Source organism: Mesoplodon densirostris, chromosome X (genome assembly GCF_025265405.1).
Source record: "Mesoplodon densirostris isolate mMesDen1 chromosome X, mMesDen1 primary haplotype, whole genome shotgun sequence".
NCBI lineage: Eukaryota > Metazoa > Chordata > Mammalia > Artiodactyla > Ziphiidae > Mesoplodon > Mesoplodon densirostris.
Window position 1 is genome coordinate 75347040 of NC_082681.1, and position 20368 is coordinate 75367407.

Genomic DNA, 20368 nt, shown 5'->3' on the forward strand with positions numbered 1-20368 from the left:
AATGGAAATAAAAACAAAAATAAACAAATGGGACCTAATGAAACTTCAAAGCTTTGGCACAGCAAAGGAAACCCTAAACAAGGCCAAAAGACAACCCTCAGAATGGGAGAAAATATTTGCAAATGAAGCAACTGACAAAGGATTAATCTCCAAAATTTCCAAGCAGCTCATGCAGCTCAATAACAAAAAAACAAAAAACCCAATCCAAAAATGGGCAGAAGACCTAAATAGACATTTCTCCAAAGAAGATATACAGACTGCCAACAAACACATGAAAGAATGCTCAACATCATTAATCATTAGAGAAATGCAAATCAAAACTACAATGAGATATCATCTCACACCAGTCAGAATGGCCATCATCAAGAAATCTAGAAACAATAAATGCTGGAGAGGGTGTGGAGAAAAGGGAACACTCTTGCAGTGCTGGTGGGAATGTGAATTGGTACAGTCACTATGGAGAACAGTATGGAGGTTCCTTAAAAAACTAAAAATAGAACTACCATATGACCCAGCAATCCCACTACTAGGCATATACCCTGAGAAAACCATAATTCAAAAAGAGACATGTACCAAAATGTTCATTGCAGCTCTATTCACAATAGCCAGGTCATGGAAGCAACCTAAGTGTCTATCGAGAGATGAATGTATAAAGAAGATGTGGCACATATATACAATGGAATATTACTCAGCCAGAAAAAGAAATGAAATTGAGCTATTTGTAAGGAGGTGGATAGACCTAGTGTCTGTCATACAGAGTGAAGTAAGTCAGAAAGAGGAAGACAAATACCGTATGCTAACACATATATATGGAATTGAAGAAGAAAAGAAAATGTCATGAAGAACCTAGGGGTAAAACAGGAATAAAGACACAAACCTACTTGAGAATGGACTTGAGGATATGGGGAGGGGGAAGGGTAAGCTGTGAAAAAGTTGAGAGAGAGGCATGGACATATATACACTACCAAACGTAAGGTAGATAGATAGTGGGAAGCAGCCGCATAGCACAGGGAGATCAGCTCGGTGCTCTGTGACCGCCTGGAGGGGTGGGATAGGGAGGGTGGGAGGGAGGGAGACGCAAGAGGGAAGGGATATGGGAACAGATGTATAACTGATTCACTTTGTTATAAAGCAGAAACTAATAAAAAAAAATGGTCCCTCCTCCCAATACCAAGAAATACATGCATATTCTAAATATTCAAGACAATACAGAAAGAGGTAAAGAATTAAAAATGAGTAATAATCCTTTCACATTTTATTTTCATGTATATTCATCTAGACTTTTTTTCTATGTGTATTTACACATATCTTAATATAAAAATAGAATAATACATGCTATTTTATAAATTGTCTTTTTATTTAAAAACTTATTTCCAGATGTAGCTACTCATTTCTAATGGCTATGTAGGAGTCCATTATGTGGATGCACTGTATTTAACTAATTGTTGAATAGTTCTTTTTTCTGATTTTTCAGTATTTCAATATTATACAACTCACTATGATTAACATCTTTGTACATTTATTACGTATATTTTTGAAAACTTGCCCATTTATTTTCCTTAAAATAAATTTCTGTTTGTGGACTTGTTGGTCAAACAATATGGATATTTAGGCTTTTGATACGTGTTGCCAAATTACCTAAAAAAGGTTATATCAGTTTGTACCAGTAGCATATAAGTGTGCCCATTTCATAGTATCTTTATTAACACTTAATATTATAAAACTTTTAATCTTTGACATTCTGATAGGCAAAAAGGAGATATCACTGTTTTTATTTTTATTTCTGATTATGAGTGAGGTTGATTACTCTGATTAATATTATCATATGCTTATCAGCCAAATATTTTCTCCTTCTTTGAATTGTCTATTCATGCCCTTTGCACGTTTAATTGGGGTATTTATCTTTAAAAAAAATTATAATAGCACTTTATAGACTACACATCTTCCTCAATTTACGATGGGGTTATGTCCCGAGAAATCCATCCTAAGTTGAAAATATCCTAATTGGAAAATTCATTTAATACACGTAACATACCAAACATCATAGTTTAGCCTAGCCTACCTTAAACATGCTCAGAAGACTTAAATTAGCCTACAGTTGAGCAAAATCATCTAACACAAAGCCTATTTTATAATAAAGTGATGAATATCTCATGTAATTTATTGAATACTGTACTGAAATACAGAATGTTTGTGTGGGTACAGAATTGCTATCAGTGTCTGGGTTGTTTACCCTCATGATGGGGCTGACTGGGAACTGCAGCTTGCTGCTGCTGCCCAGCATCACCAGAAAGTATTGTACTGCATATCGCTAGCCCAGAGAAAGATCAAAATTCAAATCTGAAGTACAGCTTCTACTGAATGAGTATCGCTTTTGCACCATAGTAAAGTCAAAAAATCGTAAGTCATACATGCTTATCATATGTTTATCATATGTAGCATTTTTGCCAATTTCTCATTTCTCTTTTAATTTTATTATAAACCAGTACTACCCCTTAGCTGTCATATGGAAATTATTTTTCTCAGTTTGTCATTTGTCTTTTAACTTTATTAACCTTGTGTTTTGACATTCAGAAGCTTTACTTTCATTTATGAAGTTGTATTTAACAGTAATTCCTTTTATGGACTTTGTGTCATGTTTAGAAAGTCCTTCCACCTCCCCAAGGCTATAGACACTTACATTTTCCACTTCTTTTATGAGTTTATATTTTACATTAAGCCACGTTTGCCTCAAGAATATGTCAAGGAGTGGCTAGTGTTATTTCCACAATCTCAATATCAGGCTTAATAGCAATTGCAGGCCACTGAAGAACTCATTTTATACATTCTAGGTAAAAGTCTAGTATATGACATGTAATATAAGACAAAAGTTGAGTAGAGACACAATACCAAACTCATATTCCCACACTGTCAAAAATGACAATATCAAGCCTGTTGGAAAGTTGAACAGGGAAGTATGAGAGATACTGTTGTAACTGCTTGGAGTGAAATATATTTCTGGCTGATGAAATAGCCGTCATGCCGAGGCCGGCACTCTAACAAAAAATATTTGAGGGCCTACTATGAGCTCGCTGCGGATATAACAGTGAACAGAACAAAAAGGTTTACTGTTCTTAAGGGGGTGAGGTAAACAAATAAATAATATATTTTCAGATGAAGTGCTCTAAAGAAAATTAAGCAGGTAAGGGGACGGGTAAGTTGTTATTTCAGATAGGGTGGTTAGGGAAGTGTTCTCTGGGGAGGTGACAATTGAGAAAAGGTAAAGTTGCAGAGGTGGGAACAAGTTTAGTTCGCTGGAATAATACTAAGAAAGCCAGTGTAGCTGGAGTGTTACCTGAAAACACAGAAAACAGAAAAATGGGGGAAAAAAAAACAGGGACACACCCTAAAACCGTGGTTGTTTTTCTTTAACTGTGAAAACGGGAGTTGGATGCTGGGTAGCTCATTCTCTACCTTCCTTCACGCATTACCATCTAAGAAAGGCCTTCCTTAACCGCCCTTAAATTCCAACCTTATCAGATTTTCCCACCGTTTTACAGTCACCGCCCTCTTCCAAGGATTTCAGAATTACCATCTCAGAGAGGCCACCTCTGACCACTCTTTTTAAAACTGCAATTCCCGTTTGCCCCCACCGGGCGTTCTCCCGCCCACCTCCCCCCGCTTTATTTTTCTCCCTAGCATTTATCATCAACTATATATATGTTATACATATATATACAAATATATATAGTAATTATTGTCCCTCCCCCAAGTAGAGTATAAAGACCCATGAGAACTGGGATTTTGGTCTGCTTTAATTTCCGCTGTATCCCCAACATCTATAATAGTGCTTGACACTACAGCTGGCGCTCGATAAATGTCGAATATAGGTAGGATGCTGTATTAACCGGTCCGGACTAACTGTGTGAATCGACGTCAGGTTAGACTAGTATCGCATTTCTCACTCTGAAAAGGGTTTCCAGCAGTCAGACGGTGACGTCCTCCAGCTTTCAAAACGGGAAAGGCGACGTTCCCACAATTCTCAGAACGCGAAATTTCTCGCCACAATTCAAAATGGCGGAGGAGGGTGGGGCCTGTCACATGGTGGGCGTCACAGCGGTTTTCCTTTTCCAGGCCGCGGCCCGCCTTGCCGCGTCGTCAGTCGGCAGCCTTCCCCTCCCACCGAACCTTTTCGAGGAATCGCCTGGGATTGGCTACTCGGCTGGGAGTCGGGCTGCGGGGCCCGGACGCGGCATCATCACTTCCTGTTGTGGGCAAGCGTTTCCTGTCGCTGCTTGGTAACAATGGGGAAGATAATGGCTGCCTGAGCAAACGTCTCCGAGCAGGCGCTGGGCTAGAGGCGGGTCTCAACCAGCGACTCATCGGAGGCGGGCTTGAGAGCGGCGGTAGGGGAGGCGCGCAGGAGCCCCGGCGGCGGCGGCGGCGGCGGCGGCCGGACCGACCGAGTCGGATCCCGACACTAAAACCGAGTAAGTGAAGCCTTGGGAGTCCTCTGAGAAATGGATGGAGAGCGAGGGGAAGACAGCGGAGCCGCGGTTACTGCGTTCTCTCAAAATGGCCTGAGTGGCGCATCGTGGCGGAGGCTCATCGCCGCCTCCGGACCCCAGGCGCAGGTTGCTGCGGGGGGCTCCGTGGCGTAGTCGCCGCTGCCATTTTAGTTGGGTGTATGGCCGACAGGCTCTTTGAAGAAGGGGAAGGATGTGGGAAGTACTTCCTCTTCGTGGCCGCTCGAGCCGCGGCCAGGGCCCTCCAGAACCTTAAAATTTGGGGGAGGCGATTTTCGATTGTTGGCTTCAGGCGTGAGAATCTTTGACCGTCTCAGGTTTTTCTCTCCTCGGTTCTCTGGAGACTTCCCTCGCGTTTTCCTCCCCCCCTCCCTTTTACATGGCGGGCTTGGGTTTAGGAAATGGGGGAAAAATCAGGCTGCTCTTAAGTTAGATGCTGAGAACTCGTGGAGCTTTATATTTCCCAGGATTTGCAAAACCCCATTTTGCGCCCTTCTGCAGGGCACTATCAATTAGGCGCCCCCTGGGGCCACGATGACATCTTCCCTGAGGATCTGAGGCAAATGTGGTTTACTCCCTTGCTCGAATAACCCTGGCATATCCTTTGGCAGATATCACTGTAAGGATCCCCCCAAAAGGGAGGGAAAAGCCGTTGCGTGTTTGTTGTTTTTCCCTGGGTGAGGGTGGGAATTGGGCCAAATGATTTTGAAGTTAATTTCCGTTCAATCCGTGAGCAACCCAACCCCTCCCCCCTCAAAAAAATGCCTAAGGGTCTCGTCTTCTGCGGGCGGTACCTGCCACGTACGCCATAGCTTTAGTAACTAGTATTAACCGGTTGGGCTTCTGCTTCCTGAATACTCAGTCCCTTTTTCCCTTATGCTGATTAATTTCAAGATGGAGGAGACAGCCACGTTCCTTCCCTAGACAGTTTCACCATACTTATTCCACAGGTTAGTCCGGGATTCTGAGGACTAGCAGCCTTGTTATTTAGGTCATTCTTTAGTTTGGGGGCAAGAGGAAGCATTTATATCAGGTTGTCATCCACTGTTTGCAAGGCCCCAGAATAATTTTTTGCTGGAAATAAGGAGCCCGCATTTCCTGAATCAGAATTACCCGCAGTAGCTTTGGATGATTGAAGGGAGGAAGAAATAGACATACTATTACTAATCATTTTTTGATTCTTCTCCTTATTAAAGACAGAATACTTACATCACCCCATCAGGTACATTATGTCCGTCCTGGATGACTTGAGAGCAGGCAGGCACAATTATCGCTCCCCCAAAATTGGTTTTCTAAGTTGTAAAAATAAAGTACCCAGGAAGACCAATCTAAATATTTTTAGTGGAATTTTAGGATACTCTTACTGAAAAAATGTTTTTCTTTAGCCTAAGATGTCCTGATGATCTTTCATACTTTAGTTACTGCCTTAGGCTAGTGTAATGTGCCAAATAAGTTTTTGGAAGTAACTGAGAATCTGAAAATAATTACTGGTCTGATGAGAAAAGGCCTATTTTAAGTAACTTTATATTAAAAGGTAGATTGGCTCTCGGCCTTTAAAGGTTATCTTATATATAACATATAAGATTCCTGGTTCCCTCTGACCTTCTCAGTCTCCCCAAATATCCTAATACTAATGTTGAGTTACGTTGGGTTGTGGTGAGTGTGTGTGTGTGTGTATGTATGTGTGTGTATCTGTATCTAAAATATATAGGATATGTATTTTTTTAGGCTGTGTCTGTTTCAAAGAAAATGTCTATCTTATAAAAGAGGAAGAATAATGGATTCTTTTTTTTTCTAGAGCAGAGAGTGAAGAAAACTAAAATCCAGTTTATTGTATTACAATACTATGTCATAACAGTCAGGTAATTTATTTTTTGTTGCGTCTCCTGATGATTTACGTGTAGAATGCATGTTTAAAAATATTTATTCTGTTTTGCAGGCCCTGTAATTGGATGGGCTTATTTGATGTATGTTAGTTGGTCTTGGGCATTCTTCATGATCAGAATGGGTGTTTTTCGCTGGGAATTCAAAAGGTAGTGTTCCTGAGTAGCTGGAACCTCATTAGTGCTGTATCTGTCATTTTTTTTCCTTTAAAATAACATTTGAAATTTACCAGTACCTGTATGGAACAGAAAAAACAATACAGAAATTTGCTGCCTTAAATTACTGTTGGAATGAGATGGGTATAAATAAATAGTGTTTAAATGTTTATTGAATAACAAAATGAATTATCAGTAGACTGTATTACAGGAATATAATCTCATTATTCTGTGTGACATTCGATTTTTTTCCTTCAAGGTCCAAAAAGTCATAAATGATATATAATACTCTAATTGGTATTAACTCCTTTCATCATCATTGTTAAGGTAGCCACATAATTTATTGCCCTAGCCAGGATGCCTTTAAGAGCAAAAGGGACATTATTAATAACGCATCCAGTTGCAAACCTGCATTGTCCCAGGCAAACTGCGATGGGTAGTTAGCCTAAATTCACAACTAATTTGTATTGAATACTTATGTGTTAGGTCCTGTGCTTCACATGCATCATTTTGTACTCCTTACAGCAAAGCTTCATGAGGATGTTACCTATTTTACAGAGGTAACTGAGACTCAAAGGAGAGATTAGGTAATTTGTCCTCAATTACATAGCTAATAAGTGGTAGAGCCCCCATTTTAACTCAGGTCTGTCTGATGCCAAAGTCACTAAAGTTTTATGTCTTTAGACTTAATAGCTATCTAATTAGATTGGAAATGCAAAGAAAATGAAAGGTTGTAATTTTTAAAATCTGTAGGTTATTTGCATCAAAAACTTTTGTTAAAGGAAATTTGCTTTATGAAGCAGGTGAGACTTATTTAGCAATTATACCCTCTTTTGGTCTGTCAAGGTTCCTGTTTCAGCTGTTACTGCTTGTGATAAAGTTTGATAAACTTAATTTAAAATCAGAAATGGCTTTAAGAAATAGCTTAATAATGAAGTCATATCTAGGAATGTTAGGCTGGTTGGATATATTCTTTCAGGTTAGTGAACATGTAGTGAGGCCTTAAATAATACAGTAGATCAAATGAGACATCTGCATTTATGGAATTATAATGTGTATATTACTTTTCCCAAAGCTCTAGCGGATTGGGAAATAGAGCAAACCACTCACCAACCTCCTGTTCCCTTGATTTACCGTAAAGTAGATAACAAATTAGAAAGTAAAAAGTCCTCTGTCAAACCCAGATCAATCAGGTGCTAGAATTTTGGGCCACTGACTAGGGCTGGGACATGTTTTTCTTTTGTAAGTCTAATTCCTTAACATTTCTGTATAACACAGACATTTCCAAAACCTTATGGCCCATTGATTTTAAAAAGTATCCAGCTTACATGATCCTTTGACATTTTGATACCCAGCGTAAGAAAGCAGTAACACTTCTGTGCCTATTTTTCCTTCGTTATTTTTTTTTTCCAACCTGGAATATGGAAGTTTCCCAGATAATCAAGCAGTTCATTTTATATGTAAAAATCTTGACACTCTTGAACAATTTGGGAATATATTCGTGAACTTGTGGTTTTGCTCTTGAAATATATACTTGGTATTTTTGCTGTAGATATTCTTGTATTTTAGTGCATCAACCCAAGGTTTTAATTTCATTAGTCATAATATCACCGACATATGTGGGAGACAAATATCTGTAGACAGTGCACGGTATGTATGTAGATTTGTGGACCTCTTGCAATAATTTCACTACTACAGGTTGGGCTGCTATTATACAGCGTTTGCATGGTGATGAACATGATACTTTCTGTGGGGGAGAAGAGATATTTGTGTTCAGTGTTTGTTCAATTTTTTCTGGAATGAAAAATGGTCTCTTTCCTCTTGTTCTTCACTTGAGTGTATGAAGAAAGGATTTAACTCTAATTACAATTTTCATTTCTTATTGACCAAAGTTCCTGTTAGTGTCAATTACATCTAAGGTGACCATATAATTTATGCAAACTGGGACACTTAGGCGTGAAAGAGGGCCATATTAATAATTACTACAGGACAACAGTTGTAGACTGCTACTCTTCTGGACAGACCGGGGATATATGGTCACCTTTGTCACCATTTCTGTGTAGGAACATTGGTTCAGGGATCACAGTTGTCAACGTGTTTGGTTCTGTAACACAATATTGTTTTCCTCAAACAATATAGCAGTCATTTGTATTTGTGTAGATAATATTTTCTTTTTTGGTCAAATGATTTTAATTTTAAAAATTGACTTCACACTTTTAAATAGTTCATTTTTGGTGGAAAACTTATTTCTTAAAACGTAGTACTTTACCAATTAACACCAAAATTGCCAGTAATCAGTGACTTTTACATTAATAACTTAAAATAAACACATGAATCTTTTGGGTTTTTGAGTCATTTTTTTGACTTGAGAATAATGAGAAGTCAGAATTGAGTTAGTGTGAATAAGACCAAATTCTAATTTAGTGGCGTAGCTTGATAATAAAAGAGCATGAACTGGGTTGAACTGGGTAATTGAAGATTAAATTCACTGTCTAAAGTACTTGGGTGAATTGAAATGTCATTATAATGGTTTCTTTTTTTAACTAACTTGATCCTGTGAATTGGCAGCATTTGGCTTGGTCTCCATCCTTTGATTTGTTGACATTCTTAATATTCTTCGGTTTAACTGTTTTAGAGGGTTGTTGTAAGTCAGAGTTGTTTGTGAGCTGCAGACTTCCTGCCAAGAGATTAGACACATGCTGAATCCTTTTTTTCCTGCTGTCCTTTTCAAGTGGTAAAGGTAGAAGAATATAAACCAGGCTAAGCTAACATTGCCATGCTGTTATTTTATAATCCCATTTTGCTCTAGTAGTATCAGCAGTGGTGGAGGCCTTAGTAGCATCCTCTGTTAGGCCAGTAATGGAAATGATCAACAAATTGTGTGGGTGGTGAGAAGTACTGTGCAATAAGTAAAGGCAGTGAAACATAAACCTTGCCCTGTTTTTTAAAGAGGAATGCTTTATATTTCTTTTAAAAAAAGATAGTCATAAAAGAGATAGAAGTGTATGAGTGAAATAGCAGTAAGAAACGCACAGCTTCTAAGCTTACATCCTAGTTATTCATGTTGTTTCTTAAGCTTTATTTTTCTGACTTAGTATTGTAATGTGATGCAGGTTATATCTTATTTATAGTCACAGATTCATAGAATTGGAAAGGTATCTTGTAGATAGCTTAATCCAGTACTCTAATATTGATGGAGATCCTGAGACACAAAAGGTTAAATAAATTGGCCAAATTTACATAGTTACTGTTACAGCCAAGACTAGAACCTAGTATGCTCTTTTTCCGTTTTCACAGAGGTGAATTCCACCCTGCTACTCATAGAATAAAAAAGCTATCTGGTAATCAACCTTTGATTTGTCTGCTACAAATGCTGTAAAAAAAAATTTTTTTTTTTTTTTTTTTTTTTTTTTTTTTTGTGGTACGCGGGCCTCACACTATTGTGGCCTCTCCCGTTGCGGAGCACAGGCTCTGGACGTGCAGGCCCAGCAGCCATGGCTCACGGGCCCAGCCGCTCCGCGGCATGTGGGATCCTCCCCGATCGGGGCACGAACCCGCGTCCCCCGCATCATCAGGCGGACTCCCAACCACTGCGCCACCAGGGAAGCCCTGCTGTAAATTTTTAATGAAACATTCTGTATAGGAAGAATTCCCAACACTTTTGTATATAACTACATATATGATGATATTTTATTTTCATGACCTCAAATTCAGCAGTTCTTTGTGATTTGACCTTATTTTTGCTTTTAACTATATTGAGTATTTTTCATTTTGGTGACGGTATTATTGAGCTGACATTTTCGTTATTCACAAGGCTTGCATGTCATTAATTCTCATCTACTCTATGAGGTTCTTAATGAAGAAGCTCTGTTGCAAACAGAAAAATGTTTGCCCTTCTCTTTTCAGTATGACACATTTTTATGTTGGTACCTATGATTTTTTTTAATTGGCATGTTGTGCTTTAGAACACGATAGAGTTTTGGAGCTTGTATGAACACATCCAAAAGGTGACGATGCTCAAGGTATAATACTTTAGTAGTTGGTTGGTATTAGGTTACCTTGATTCCTCCCTCCCACCATACCTTTTTGGGGTTTTTTTGTTGTTGCTGTTGTTGTTTTTGTTTTTCTTGTTTTTTTTTTTTTTTTTTTTTTGCGGTACGCGTGCCCCTCACTGTTGTGGCCTCTCCCGATGCGGAGCACAGGCTCCGGACGTGCAGGCTCAGCAGCCATGGCTCACGGGCCTAGCCGCTCCACGGCATGTGGGATCTTCCCGGAACAGGGCACGAACCCGTGTCCCCTGCATCGGCAGGTGGACTCTCAACCACTGTGCCACCAGGGAAGCCCTACCTTTTTGTTTTTAAAATGAGGTTATTTCTTCCAGACTTAATAGATGTGGCTTATTTTAAAACTGATATTCACACAAGCATTTGAATTTCAGAATTCAGTTTTTTAAGTCTGTTGTTTTGTTAACCATATATTTTAGTGCCTTAAATCTTCTTAATTGATGCAGTATGTCCATTGAATATAGTATGAGTGTGCTTATACTTAGCACCAGGTCTTCTGACCCATTAGTACTGAACAGTATGGTTTAAGTGACTTTTTGCCCTAACATTATAACAAAATTACATTTTTTAAAGATTGGCGTAGGTGGATTAGGAGAATTAAATGAAATACTTTTAGCAGTGGTTAGAAACATAGTAAGCTGCATAATTTGTATTAATATATGATAATGACTATAGGAAAATTGGAGATCACTAAAAATGCTTTAAAATTCTCAAGGTGAATAAAATCTGCTTTAAACTCCCTAGTTACAGAGTAAATCTCAGGTTTGGTTTTCTTGCTGGCTTTTCCTCCCCGGAATTAAATTTACCTGACACAGTCATACATTTATTGACCCAATGAGTAGTTTTTTAAATGACGGCAAATTTTCTAATTTGGCTGCTTGTGTTCCAGGAATGGATTTGGATATATTGGCACACAGTATTCTGAAAGAAATAAGGTTAATAAAATATGTTATTTATCCGAGGGGCAACTCTATTTAAAACAAAAATACTAAAAGTTGACTTATTTAAAAATAAGCCCTGCTGGGTCAGACTGCTTATAAAAGGTGTTCTGTCATTTTGGAAGTTTTCATACCGGAAGTGAACATGGTCTAAAAAGCTCATAGTGAGGTTGAATACATTGGACATGCCTATTGGGACTGAAGGAATGTATTTATTTAAAGTTTATAGTCTTGGCATATATTGGGAGGCAGTTGTCCATTTAGTGAAAAGTTGACTGGATTTGGAATCAGAAGGCCTGGATTTAATTACTGGCTCTTTCCACTTAGTAAGCACATGGCCTTTGGTAAATCACTTCCTCTGTCTGTGCTTCTGTTTTTTATCTGTAAAATAGATTTGGTGATTCCTACTTCATAGGATTGTTGTAAGGCTTCAGTGAAATATAGGTGAAAGGGCTGTATGAATAGGGTGGTAGGTATTGCTTATAACTAGGAAGAGACCTACGTGATTTAAGAACAGTTACACATTTGTTCTCTTAATTGTTTTATTGGTAAGCTTTCCCAGAAATATTTAAGTTTAAAAATGGCTGATGCTAACCATGTACTCAATCCAAAATTTCTGACTTGTGCACATGAATATTATAACTGAATATAAGGTAACTAAATAAAAAGATTTAAAATCTTCTCTTTTATGATGATAGAAGGAGCCCGGGGGAGGGGGGACGGTGGGGATTCTTTTTTTCTCTTACGTAAGTTAAACTGGAAACGTACCACAGTGTTTTTCACCACAGAGTAGAGACCCATTTTATTAACATAATTCTTCACTGATCTTTTCACACCAGAATGGAGAGAGATCTGTATTTCATCATTTGGACTACAGTCTCCTGACATCTTTGGCATACTTTAACCTTTAAAATGTTAGTTTTCACTTACCAAACAGTAGTGACATTACATCTGTCTTCGTCACAGGGTGCAGGAACTTCCTTGTGGTGCAGGCTCTTTGTTGTGGCACGCGGGTTCCAGAGCACGTGGGCTCTGTAGTTTGCGGCACGTGGGCTCTCTCGCTGAGGCACGTGAGCTCAGTAGTCGTGGCATGCGGGCTTAGTTGCCCTGCGGCATGTGAGATCTTAGTTCCCTGGCCAGGCATCGAGCCTGCTTTCCCTGCATTGGAAGGCGGATTCTTTACCACTGGACCACCAGGGAAGTCCCTCAACCGTTTCTTTTATGGTATTCCCTGGCTTCTCACCATCTTGGTCACTCTAGATACTTTCTTGTGTTTGTCAATGTCCTTTTGGAGGTATTTTAAATGTTTCAAATACTCCACATATAGTCTGAAGTGCAAGTTCCTTTGGCACTGTTACCTACTTTTATCTCAACACTATGGCCTGGGAAAACAACATGTGACTCTTAGGTTTCTTAGCAGCCAAGTCAAACGGTCTTTTTATTGAGCTTTTGTTAACTAAAAACGTCTTCATGTGAACTCACCAAGACAGGTTTTTTTTTCCCCTGTTCTGTAATCTTTTGGTTTTTTTAATTTATTTATTTTTGGCTGTGTTGGGTCTTCATTGCTGCACGCAGTCTTTCTCTAGTTGTGGCGAACAGGGCAGGGGGCTACTCTTCATTGTGGTGCACGGGCTTCTCATTGCAGTGGCTTCTCTTGTTGTGGAGCACGGGCTCTAGGTGCAAGGGCTTCAGTAGTTGTGTCACGCGGGCTCAGTAGTTGTGGCACACGGGCTTAGTTGCTCTGCGGCATGTGGGATCTTCCCAGGCCAGGGATTGAACCTGTGTCCCCTGCATTGGCAGGCGGATTCTTAACCACTGTGCCACCAGGGAAGCCCCCCCTATTCTGTACTCTTACTATGGATTACTTCAGCTTGCTAACCCTTAAAGTGTTTAAGGTAGCACATTTATCATCATTTTGTTGATTTCAGCTCATCTTCACAGCCCAAAGAATTCAGAATATTTTTTATCATATACATCTTCATTACTAACTCCCAGCTTTGAGTTGTCTGTAGATTTGTTTAGCATGTCTTTGACATGGTTCTTTTAAAAATGCTAAAGACAGGGCTGTTTGCAGGTTAACATTGTTCCATAATCTTTGAGAGTGTTATTTAACAACTGTGAATCTGTTAAATTGTATTGTCTTCAAGCTCCTTGCTACTCAGACTGATCAGCAGCATTAGCATCACTTGGAGGCTTATTTAAAATGCATGCTCTCAGGCCTCACCCCCAACCTACTGAATCAGAATCTGTATTTTTACAGGATTTCCATATGATTCGTTTGTATGCTGAAGTTTGAGAAGCACTGATCTAGTCCACATTTCTCCATAACGATAGGATGCAAAACCTTTTCAGACTGTACAGAAACCAAGCTAGACTAGTCGGCAGTATTGATGCCCCTATCAAAGAGTTTCTCAACCCTGACTGCACAATGGAATTACCTGTGGAATTTTTAAGATATCACTGTCTGGTTTGCCCCAGAGAAAGCTCCCCCAGGTGATTTTAATGTGAGAATCTTGTAAAGCAAGTTGTATGTGAAAGAAAACTTTGTAAAGCAAATGAGGTTAATTTGGCAGTGAATTCCACTTCTGGTGAACATATTTCTTCTACGTGTTTGCAATATATCTGATAGTCTATTGCAGAATTTCCCCCTAGGTTTCTCGTCAGATTTTGCTGTGCTATAGCTTATAGATGTCACTTTCTTTGAAGATTACATCATCTAGCATCTCTCCTGTTCTGTGATTTCTCGAAGATTATCATTGGAAATATTGTAGTTTTGGCTCTTGATTCTATCTGAGAAATTTGGTTTTTTCCACTACTTCCAGTTGGAAGATGATTCTCCGTGTTGAATAAAATAGAAGTTGAGTGCCTCTACCTACCATCTTCTGTTAATATACCAACCCCCCCACACACATGTTTAGTACAAGACTCCATTCTTCTTTCAGATTTTGTTTTTCAAAGCCATTTTAAAAAATCTTTCCCATACTTCTGAAAGTTTCTGTTCCTTGTGGGCTTTAACCTCCCTGGCACTATTCTTAAGACTTTGTGCCATTCTGGTAACAGTCCTTGGTATGTGAGGTTTTTGTTATCTTTGGTTCATGTCCTGCAAACGTCAGAACTTATCAGACGTTTTTCCCTTCTTTGAAAGCTTTACATTTTTAAAGCCTTTCAGCCCTACTGAGTTGTATTTTTTTTTGAATTTTATTCATTTTTTTATACAGCAAGTTCTTATTAGTTATCCATTCTATACATATTACTGTATATATATTAATCCCAATCTCCCGGTTCATCACACCACTTTCCCCCCTTGGTGTCCATATGTTTGTTCTCTGCATCTGTGTCTCTATTTCTGCCCTGCAAACCGATTCATCTGTACCATTTTTCTAGGTTCCACAAATATGAATTAATATATGATATTTGTTTTTCTCTTTCTGATTTCGCTCTGTGTGACAGTCTCTAGATCCATCAACGTCTCTACAAATGACCCAATTCTATTCCTTTTTAAGGCTGAGCAATGTTGCATTGTATATATGTACCACATCTTTATCCATTCGTCTGTTGATGGGCATTTAGGTTGCTTCCATGACCCGGCTATTGTAAATAGTGCTGCAGTGAACATTGGGGTGCATGTATCTTTTAGAATTATGGTTTTCTCTGGGTATATGCTCAATAGTGGGATTGTTGGGTCATATGGTAATGCTATTTTTAGTTTCTTAAGGCACCTCCATACTGTTCTCCATAGTGGCTGTATCAATTTACATTCCCACCAACAGTGCAAGAGGGTTCCATTTCCTCCACACCCTCCAACATTTGTTGTTTGTAGATTTTCTCATGATGCCCATTCTAACAGGTGTGAGGTGATACCTCATTGTAGTTTTGACTTGCATTTCTCTAATTAGTGATGTTGAGCAGCTTTTCATGTGCTTCTTGGCCATCTGTATGTCTTCTTTGGAGAAATGTCTATTTAGGTCTTCTGCCCATTTTTTGATTGGGTTGTTTGTTTTTTTAATATTGAGCTGCACGAGCTGTTTATATATTTCAGAGATTAATCCTTTGTCCACTGATTCATTTGCAAATATTTTCTCCCATTATTACCAGGGTTGTCTTTTCATCTTGTTTGTGGTTTTCTTTGATGTGCAAAAACTTTTAAGTTTCATTAGGTCTCATTTGTTTATTTTTGTTTTTATTTCCATTACTCTAGGAGGTGGATCAAAAAAGATCTTGCTATGATTTATGTCAGAGTGTTCTATCCTGTGTTTTCCTCTAAGAGTTTTATAGTGTCCGGTCTTACATTTAGGTCTTGAATCCATTTTGAGTTTATTTTTGTGTATGGTGTTAGGGAGTGTTCTAATTTCATTCTTTTACATGTAGCTGTCCAGTTTTCCCAGCACCACTTATTGAAGAGACTGTCTTTTCTCCATTGTATATCCTTGCCTCCTTTGTCATAGATTAGCTGGCCATAGGTGCGTGGGTTTATCTCTGGGCTTTCTATCCTGTTTCCATTGATCTGTATTTCTGTTTTTGTGCCAGTACCATATTGTCTTGATTACTGTAGCTTTGTAGTATAGTCTGAAGTCAGGGAGTCTGATTTCCCCCAGCTCTGTTTTTTTCCCTCAAGACTGCTTTGGCTCTTTGGCGTCTTTTGTGTCTCCATACAAATTTTAAGATTTTTTGTTCTAGTTCTGTGGGAAATGCCATTGGTAGTTTGATAGGGTTTGCATTGAATCTGTAGATTGCTTTGGGTAGTATATTCATTTTCACAATATTGATTCTTCCAATCCAAGAACATGGTGTATTTCTCCATCTGTTTGTATCATCCTTAATTTCTTTCATCATTGTCTTATAGTTTTCTGCATACAGGTCTTTTGTCTCCTTAGGTAGGTTTATTCCTAGATATTTTATTCTTTTTGTTGCAGTGGTAAATGGGAATGTTTCCTTAATTTCTCTTTCAGATTTTTCATCATTAGTGTATCGGAATGAAAGAGGTTTCTGTGCATTAATTTTGTATCCTACTACTTTACCAAATTCATTGATTAGTTCTAGCAGTTTTCTGGTGGCATCTTTAGGATTCTCTATGTATAGTATCACGTCATCTGCAAAGAGCGACAGCTTTACTTCTTCTTTTCCAATTTGGATTCCTTTTATTTCTTTTTCTTCGCTGATTGCCATTGCTAGGACTTCCAAAACGATGTTGGATAATAGTGGTGAGAGCGGACATCCTTGTCTTGTTCCTGATCTTAGAGGAAATGCTTTCAGTTTTTCACCATTGAGAATGATGTTTGCTGTTGGTTTGTTGTATATGGCCTTTATTATGTTGAGGTAGGTTCCCTCTATGCCCACTTTCTGGAGAGTTTTTATCATAAATGGGTGTTGAGTTTTGTGAAAAGCTTTTTCTGCATCTATTGAGATAATCATGTGGTTTTTATTCTTCAATTTGTTAATATGGTGTATCACATTGATTGATTTGCATATATTGAAGAATCCTTCCTTCCGTGGGATAAATCCCACTTGATCATGGTTTATGATCCTTTTAATGTGTCGCTGGATTCTGTTTGCTAGTATTTTGTTGAGGATTTTTGCATCTTTATTCGTCAGTGATATTGGTCTGTAATTTTCTTTTTTTTGTAATATCTGTGTCTGGTTTTGGTATCAGGCTGATGGTGGCCTCATAGAATGAGTTTGCGAGTGTTCCTTCCTCTGCAATTTTTTGGAAAAGTTTGAGTCAGATGGGTGTTATCTCTCCTCTAAATGTTTGATAGAATTCACCTGTGAAGCCATCTGGTCCTGGACTTTTGTTTGTTGGAAGGTTTTTAATCACAGTTTCAATTTTGTTACTTGTGATTGGTCTGTTCATATTTTCTATTTCTTCCTGGTTCAGTATTGGAAGGTTATATCTTTCTAAGAATTTGTTCATTTCTTCTAGGTTGTCCATTTTATTGGCATAGAGTTGCTTGTGGCAGTCTCTTAGGTTGCTTTGTATTTCTGCAGTGTCTGTTGTAACTTCTCCTTTTTCATTTCTAATTTTATTGATTTGAGTCCTCTCCATCTTGATGAGTCTGGCTAATGGTTTATCAGTTTTGTTTATCTTCTCAAAGAACCAGCTTTCAGTTTTATTGACCTTTGCTGTTGTTTTCTTTGTTTCTGTTTCATTTATTTCTGCTGTGATCTTTACGATTTCTTTTGTTCTGCTAACTTTGGGTTTTGTTTGTTCTTCTTCCTCTGGTTTCTTTAGGTGTAAGGTTAGAGTGTTTATTTGAGATTTTTCTTGTTTCTTGAGGTAGGCTTGTATTGCTATAAACCTCCCTCTTAGAATTGCTTTTGCTGCATCCTATAGGTTTTGGATCGTCATGTTTTCATTGTCATTTGTCTCTAGGTATTTTTTGAGTTCCTCTTTGGTAGCTTCAGTGAGCTCTTGGTTATTTAACGTATTGTTTAGCCTCCGTGTGTTTGTGATTTTTACATTTTTTTCCCTGTAATTGATTTCTAATCTTATAGTGTTGTGGTCAGAAAAGATGCTTGATATGATTTCAATTTTCTTAAATTTACTGAGGCTTGATTTGTGACCTTAGATATGGTCTATCCTGGGGAATGTTCCATGCGCACTTGAGAAGAAAGTGTTGTAATCTTCTGTTTTTGGGTGGAATGTCCTATAAATATCAATTTAATCTCTCTTGTCTGTTGTGTCATTTAGACCTTGTGTTTCCTTATTAATTTTCTGTTTGGATGATCTCTCTATTGGTGTGAGGTGTTAAAATCCCATACTAATATTGTGTTACTGTCAATTTCCTCTTTTATAACTGTTAGCAGTTGTCTTATGTATTGAGATGCTCCTATGTTGGGTGCATATATATTTATAATTGTTATATCTTCTTGGAATGATTCCTTGATCATTATGTAGTGTCCTTCCTTGTCTCTTGTAACATTCTGTATTTTAAAGTCTATTTTATCTGATGTGAGTATTGCTACTCCAGCTTTCTTTTGATTTCCAGTTGCATGGGATATCTTTTTCCCTCCCCTCACTTTCAGTCTGCATATGTCCCAGGTCTGAAGTGGGTCTCTTGTAGACAGCATATATATGGGTCTTGTTTTTGTATCCATTCAGCCAGCCTGTGTCTTTTGGTTGGAGCATTTAGTCCATTCACATTTAAGGTAATTATCGATATGTTATCCCTCCCTCCTCTTTTTTCACTGACTTGAGTCTTTCCTTGACCTCCCAGGCTAAGCTTATAGCTTCTTCCTCTGTTTAGGAGGTTGGACTAGACCTCTAATGACCCTTCCTACCTAGGGATGCTATCCTCTTTAGTGTCTTTTGTGCATGTGTGCTGAAAACAGCTTCATTGACTCAGGCATCCTTAATCACAGTGCTCCTGGGATCTGGCTCCATTGTCTGTAAAGCTTTTGATTTCTCCATTGAATCTGAATGAGATTCTTGCTGGGTAGAGTAATCTTGGTTGTAGGTTCTTCCCTTTCATCACATTAAATATATCATGCCATTCCCTTGTGGCTTGTAGAGTTTCTGCTGAGAAAGCAGCGGTTAACCTTATGGAAGTTCCCTTGTATATTTTTTGTCATTTTTCCTTTGTTGCTTTTAGTAATTTTTCTTTGTCTTTAATTTTTGTCAGTTTGATTACTGTGTGTCTCGGCATGTTTCTCCTTGTATTTATCCTGCCTGGGACTCTCCGCGGTTCCTGGACTTGGGTGGCTATTTCCTGTCCCATGTTAAGGAAGTTTTCGATTGTAATCTCTTTAAGTATTTTCTCGGGTCCTTTCTCTCTCTCTTCTCCTTCTCGGACCCCTATAATGTGAATGTTGTTGCATTTAATGTTGTCCCAGAGGTCTGTTAGGCTGTCTTCATTTCTTTTCATTCTTTTTTCTTTATTCTGTTCCACACCAGTGAATTCCACCATTCTGTCTTCCAGGTCACTTATCCATTCTTTTGCCTCAGTTATTCTGCTACTGATTTCTTCTAGTGTATTTTTCATTTCAGTTATTGTATTGTTCATCTCTGTTTGTTCTTTAATTCTTCTAGGTCTTTTTTAAGCATTTCTTGCATCTTCTCGTTCTTTGCCTCCATTCTTTTTCCGAGGTCCTGGATCATTTTCACTATCATTATTCTGAATTCTTTTTCTGGAAGGTTATCTATGTCCACTTCTTTTAATTGTTTTTCTGGGGTTTTATCTTGTTCCTTCATCTGGTACATAGCCCTCTGCCTTTTCATCCTATCTTTCTGTGAATGTGGTTTTCATTCCACAGGCTGCAGGATTGTAGTTCTCCTTCTCCTGAGTTGTATTTTTTATAAATTATTTTCAGGATTATTTATTGATCCTTCACAAGTGGACTTTGTCATGTTGTTAGTGTTCAGAATATTAACTGCTTAATATTAGCCAAATGTGGTTTTCTTTGGTTTGAGAAATTATGGATGAACGTTTTCCTTTGTGCTTTTCTGTAGTTTTAAAAATTAGCTGTGCGCTATTACCAATACTAAGTGTTACTTAGGTACATATGGGAAATTTTGGCTTCCTTTTGTTTGTTTCTTTGATTGCCTGGCCCATATAACTTTTATGAGTGTTTTATTTAAGTTCTTGACTTCTAGTCTTCTTAAAGTTTCTGGTTATTATGAAAACAGTATCTTTCAGAAATTTATATAGCTTACTCTTACCAAAAGTAAGGAATCTTAGTTATGAGGTTAGGAAACTCCAAAAATATTGCGTCTCCCTCCCCTTCCTTGACATATTTATCTTATTTGTTTAAACAGTGATAAGAGTAGTTCTAAAAATAATGATCTAAGAGAGACAATGGGGAGAGCTAGGTGTGCCCATCTACAG

The 20368-nt window shown here is 38.3% G+C and overlaps 1 protein-coding gene across 2 annotated transcripts in view; it reads left to right on the forward strand.

The window, feature by feature from the left end:
* The first annotated feature begins 4226 nt into the window (after nucleotides 1-4226).
* The window catches only part of RLIM (ring finger protein, LIM domain interacting), a 30316-nt gene continuing 14174 nt past the window's right edge, over nucleotides 4227-20368 (forward strand). The window contains exons 1-2 of one of the 2 annotated variants that reach the window (XM_060087098.1): nucleotides 4227-4469; nucleotides 6304-6367. The gene's annotated coding sequence lies outside the window, so the exon portion shown is untranslated. The remainder of the gene's footprint in view (nucleotides 4470-6303; nucleotides 6368-20368) is intronic. The other variant, XM_060087097.1, reaches the window with a different exon arrangement.